Genomic DNA, 6,346 nt, shown 5'->3' with positions numbered 1-6,346 from the left:
AGATACGAATTCGGGAAAGAAAAAGGGGAGCCGCTCCCAAGGCTTCCCTATCCCCCGATTCGTATGCGTGCCTGGCGCCAATCCTGGCGCCATCTGTATTCCTTTTTGCGTAGCTTAACAACTCGGTGTTTTTTCCTGTTTTTCTCGCAAATCTTGGATTTATTCAGCTTTTCATGGCTTCTTCGTCTTCGTTGGCCTCGGATAAGTTGAGTATAGTGTCTGTTATGTATAAATGTAGGCTCTTGATAAAATTTTGAGTGATTAATAGGATTAATCTTTGATACAAGAGCCGTAGCCTACCAGAGGTGTCCTGGACACTGTCACTCGCTAGGTATAAATTAGTTAGTCAGAGTGACATTCCTGGTTGTTTTGCTTAATAAAATTTAGCTATTTAGCTTTACATAGGATTTCCTTTCGTGCTTAGTATTATTTGGCGAAGTATTCGCCATTCTGGCCTACGCTAGGCCATGTAGCCTAGTCGTTTGGTCCTAGTACTTAATGCATGATTTTGGTTTTTCCGAGTGTAATTAAAATTTTATTGAAGCTTTAGGCTATATTTTATACATTTTAGACTGTGTGGAATATTTCCAAGATTGTATACGTGAGAGTTTCGGTGAATTAGGTAATCGATTCTCTTGGTGCCTAGGCTAATTGCTTATGGAGCCTTAGTATACTTTATTATACTCCCCGGTTGCTTTCTTTTCTTCGGAGAAGGTATGCAATCCCTTTCCCTCTGTTTAAAGCCTTGGGCTTATCCCTGAGTGGTTTTTTTCCGAATTTATTTTCGATAAAACTATACTAGGGTGTTACTGTACCTTCCTGTTCCAGCAGAGTCTGGTTCAAAGAGGGACAGAACAACAGAGTTTTTAGTCTGAGTCCGTGTTGTTTGGCTTGGGGCAGAGTCTCCCTCGCTGACCTAAACACTTACAAAGGGAGCTGAGCTCCCTTAGGTCATTATCGAAGGTTTTTGTAGTTATGATTCCTTCTTGTGTGATCGACCAGACTAAGTCTTGTTGCTGTTCTCGGGAGGATAAATCTTCCCTTGGGAGTAGCAACGCCTTCCTTGCTTTGGTGCTCTGGAAGCTGGCAGGTATCATACTACTGCGCTGGCCCTTTCCCTTAGATCTCCCTTAGGCTAAGACAAAGTTCTTGGCTGCGGGTGATCTGTCACTAAAGAAAGGTTGGCAGGACCCTCTTGTCCCTTCCCCCTCTATCTCCGTAATGGCCTAGCCATTACTGTACTGTACCTTGCCGGCCGGCAGAGCTGGCCGGCAGGGGTATTACTGTACCGTATGTCATTCTACTTCTGGACCTAGTATAGGTTGGGATATGGATTGACTAAGCCCATTGCCGGCTGGCAGAGATGCTGGACGGCAAGGGTCTTATGTTTTCGAGTGCTGCCCGGACCTCTCTTGGTCCCTCATCCATGCCTGCCGGCTGAGCCGGACGGCATTGGTCAAGGAAGCCTGAATTAAGTTTCTCCCCTTCCTTATATGCACTCTTTCGGTTGCCGGGCTTGGGGGGTTGTGTACACTCTTATCCCGGCATCCATTCTATTTTCTTCTAGTGCTGTACCTGTCCCGGCTGCCGGCCTATGAGGCCGGCAGCCGGGCAGGTGTAGTCTTCTGGTTCTTTTGCTGCCGGCTGGCATCGGTCTTGTACCTTTGCCGGCCGGCTTATGTCAGTCCTTGTCTGCCGGTCACCAAGAGTGTGGCCGGCAGCTGGGTACTACCTTGTGTAGTTGCTGGCCGGCAATCATTGCCGGCCAACACTGGGCTGTTGCTGGCCGGCAGCTGCTGCCGCCGGCACAGGCATTTGAACCAGAGGGCTGCCGCCCTATAGCTGTTAAGTAGTATACTTTAAAGCTAATTGTGGTGTGTGCCGGCCGGCAAAGGCAGGCCGGGCACACATCCTCCTATACTGTACTAGTATTCTTCTGTATAGCATATACAGTAAGAAGAAAACTATAGTAAAAGTTTAGGTACAGCACTGTATCTTCTAACACTATTGTGTTTTCTTACACAGCCCTTTGCTGTTGCCCTCAGACAGGAAGCAGAGTTCTTCCCCGTCTATTATCCAGGATTTTTAAAATCATTGCCTAGGTGTGAGCTCCACCTGTTTCCTCTGGAAACCTTGCATTGGTTACTCTAGTAGAGATAAACCATTTTGATTTTATTATCTGGAAGCTGCAACAATGGGTTGTGCAGGGAAACACAAGTGTGTGTCTTTCATTTATGAATTGTTATGCTATACTATGCATATCCAGTGATACATAGTTCACTTGATACTCATGGAAATTTCTTCTCTTTACAGGAGGACCCTCCGAAGTGCGGAAATGTTTTCTGCAATGTCCGCAGCAAGAACCTCTGCGGACATGAGTGTTGTAGGAGACACGCAGCATGCGCTGTCTCCAAGGATGATCTCCAGTATTGGGACCCTCAGGTATGTACTGTATGCACTAACCTGATTACTGAGGCTTTTGATTCCCCTAGAACGGCGGAATCAAGGGATATAGCTAGGGAAAAGCTTCGTACTTGGGTAAGGGGGCTTCAAGAAGAACACCTCTGGCCCTTATCTTCCAAGTGAGAAGATGAGGGCGTATCCTTTTCCCCAGGCATCAGCTGAGGCAGTGATTCCCCAGCCTCAAGAGGAGATCCTTCAAGATCAAGTCCAGGTGGACGAGGAAGTCGCAGATGCGATGCAAGACATCCAGTTGTGTGGACAGGATGTCTGACCTGGACGAACGTTTGGAAGAAGACCTCCTGGCAGAAGGTCAGGATCAAGTTCAAACCCCGGATGTCGTAGAGGATGAGGTCGACGAGGTGTCGGCTACTCCGGTTCAGATGCCGGAGCCTATCCCCTCAACATCGGCTGGCCTCCCAGTAGAACTGGGACAGGCCCTCTCTTCGATTGTTGGAATGATCCAACAAATGCAGAAGGAGAATCAGGAGAAGGCGGCTGCAATGGAACTGCGTATGCAGTCCCTGGCAGAATCACATGGGCCCCGGAAAAGGCTCAATGTGAAAGACCTTCCCATATGCTCAGATGCTAACCCATGGAGGTATGCTGAGCACATGCCGATGACGACTGGAAAGATCGTCATCTCGGATAAGCTGGGTTCAGTTCCCCTAGAGGAGGTAGAATTCTGGCCCAGCAAGGCATCATATCCGGACTGCTATGTCCGGCTGAGAAAAGAACCAGCTTCAAGGGAGGAGACAGAGCCGAAGGAGGTCATTGTTATGGACCACGCTAAGGCTCAAGCCCTACTTTCATCCTCGATGAAAGAGAGGGGCTTCTCGAATTCGAAGGTAGCTGCATTGAGCAAGAAGCTCCCTTCGTTTGTGTCCTTTCCTGATAGAGCCTTCCCCTTTTTACAGAAAGGGTTTGCGGCTGTCCTAAAGGCAGTCGAGGCCGGCAAGCCTTGCCCCTCCCTGGAGGAGTGTAAACCCTTGTCGCTGGCTCTACCTATGGACCACAAAGACTGGAAGGATGTCCATCTGACATTCTCAGTGGGAAAGTTGGAGGCTGATATTGCCGGACGGCAATTCGGCGAGGACCTCCCCAAGCTGTCCGAATCTCTTTTACGAAGAGAGTTCGAGACAAAAGAAAGACTGGCTGCCTCAATGTCTCATCAGACTACTCTCGAGACGATGGCAAGTGACCCCAAGGTCCATGAAATGTTCATGGTAGTGGCTAAGTCTCACTTAGCCACAGTGACGAAGGACCTTTATAGCTTCGTCAAGGCAAGGAGAGCTTGCAGGGAGTTCGTGTTCACCGGGGCTTCGGTGAGACACGAGCCAAGGAAGTTAATCTCCTCCAACATTTGGGGAAAAGACCTTTTCCCTACCGATGTGGTCAAAGAGGTTGTTGATAAGGCCGCCGTGGAGAATAGAAATCTTCTCCAGAAGTGGGGCCTGGCTATCAAAAGAAAATCTTCCCCGGATGAGGGTCCTCAACCAAAGAGGAAGAATATGAAGACTAGGCTACCATTTCGGCCAGCCAAGCCTTATAGACAGCAACAGCAACTGCAATTGCCTTTGCCTCCAGTGCCCCAGATGGTGGCACAAACCCCGACTGCCTTTCAGTGGGTACCCCAGGCTGTGCCAGGTCAGTCAACCACATTCGCCCCAAAGTTCGAAGGACAGTCTTCTTCCTTTCGTGCAAAACCTAGAGGAGCAGCCAGAGGCTCGTCTAGGCGCCCCTCAAGGGGAAGGGGATTCAGAGGTGGTCGTGGTCAGGGAGGCAAGACCTCAGGACGGCAGTCCAAGTGAAATGATACCGGTAGGAGGGAGACTGATGAAATTTTGGGATCGCTGGACCTTCGATCCCTGGGCCCAAAGCCTACTCAAGAATGGACTGGGTTGGAGCTGGTACAGCACTCCACCCCCATGCCTTCGGTTTTTCCAACACTCCACCCCCATTTTGGAGGAGTACGTTCAAGAACTGTTGGAGAAAAATGTGATCCGAAAGGTGAAGTCCATCAAATTCCAAGGGAGGCTGTTTTGTGTTCCCAAGAAAGACTCGGAAAAGCTCAGAGTCATTCTGGACTTGTCACCACTCAACAAGTTCATAGTGAATTGCAAATTCAAAATGCTAACACTGCAACACATAAGGACCTTACTGCCCAAGAGGGCATACTCAGTCTCTATAGACTTGTCAGACGCCTATTGGCACATTCCAATCAGCCGTCGACTCTCCCCCTACCTAGGGTTCAGGCTACAACGGAAACTGTACGCCTTCAGAGCCATGCCATTCGGGCTAAACATAGCCCCAAGGATTTTCACGAAGCTTGCGAGCGCAGCTCTCAAACAATTACGCCTAAAGGGAATTCAGGTAGTAGCCTACCTGGACGACTGGCTGGTGTGGGCAGCATCCGAGACCGAATGCTTGCAAGCTTCCAGTCAGGTGATCCAGTTCCTAGAGTACCTAGGCTTCAAGATCAACAAGAAAAAGTCTCGACTTTCTCCATCCCAAAAGTTCCAGTGGCTGGGAATCCACTGAGACCTTTTGTCACACAGTTTCTCCATCCCAATGAAGAAAAGGAAGGAGATAGCGGGCTCTGTCAAGAGACTTCTAGATTCCGAAAGGATATCAAGAAGCGAACAGGAGAGGGTACTAGGCTCTCTCCAGTTTGCTTCAGTGACAGACCCAGTGCTAAGAGCACAGCTAAAGGATGCAACCGGAGTTTGGAGAAGGTATGCATCAAACGCGCGAAGAGACCTGAGAAGACCAGTGCCGCCTCGGCTACGTACTCTTCTCAGACCTTGGTCCCAAGCCAGACATCTAAAGAAGTCGGTTCTTCTTCAGCCACCTCCCCCGTCGATGACGATTCACTCAGACGCCTCAAAGGAGGGATGGGGAGGTCACTCTCATCGGAAAAAAGTCCAGGGGACTTGGTCCAAGCTATTCAGGACCTTTCATATAAACTTTCTAGAAGCTATGGCAGTGCTCCTTACCTTAAAGAAAGTCTCCCCGCGTCACTCGATCCACATAAGATTGGTGACAGACAGCGAGGTGGTTGTGAGATGCTTGAATCGACAAGGGTCGAGGTCACCACCTCTCAACCAAGTGATGTTAGCCATTTTCCGATTGGCGGAAAAGAAGAAGTGGTACCTGTCGGCAGTTCACCTTCAAGGAGTCTGCAATGTGACAGCGGACGCTCTATCCAGGTTCACACCGATAGAGTCGGAATGGTCCTTAGACGCAGGATCATTTTCCTTCATTCTGAATCAAGTCCCAGAACTGCAAATAGACCTCTTTGCGACGAAAGACAACAAGAAGTTGCCCCTGTACGTGTCCCCGTACGAGGACCCCTTAGCGGAAGCAGTGGACGCAATGTCCCTCGACTGGAACAGATGGTCCAGGATTTATCTGTTCCCTCCTCACAACCTTCTGTTGAGGGTCCTCAACAAACTGAGATCCTTCAAGGGGGTAGCGGCAATAGTGGCCCACAAGTGGGCGAACAGTATGTGGTTCCCCTTGGCGTTGGAACTACAGATGAAGTTCGTGCCGCTACCACATCCAGTTCTGACCCAGCGAGTCCAGAAGTCGACTGTCTGCGCTTCATTACAGAAAACCTAGACCCTGCAGCTCATGATTTTCTCGCCCTAGCGGTGAGAAAGCGCTTCGGGATTTCGAAAGCCAGCATAGACTTCCTAGAGGAATACAAGTGCAAATCGACTAGAAGGCAATATGAGTCATCTTGGAGAAAATGGGTGGCCTTTGTAAAGGCAAAGAATCCGCAGGAGATCTCAACAGATTTCTGCTTATCTTTCTTCATCCACCTCCATGGCCTAGGATTGGCAGCTAACACGATTTCAGTGTGTAAATCGGCTTTGATGAGACC

The sequence above is a fragment of the Palaemon carinicauda genome, chromosome 14, assembly GCF_036898095.1.
Source record: "Palaemon carinicauda isolate YSFRI2023 chromosome 14, ASM3689809v2, whole genome shotgun sequence".
NCBI classification, from domain to species: Eukaryota; Metazoa; Arthropoda; class Malacostraca; order Decapoda; family Palaemonidae; genus Palaemon; species Palaemon carinicauda.
Note: the sequence above shows the minus strand (reverse complement) of the source record.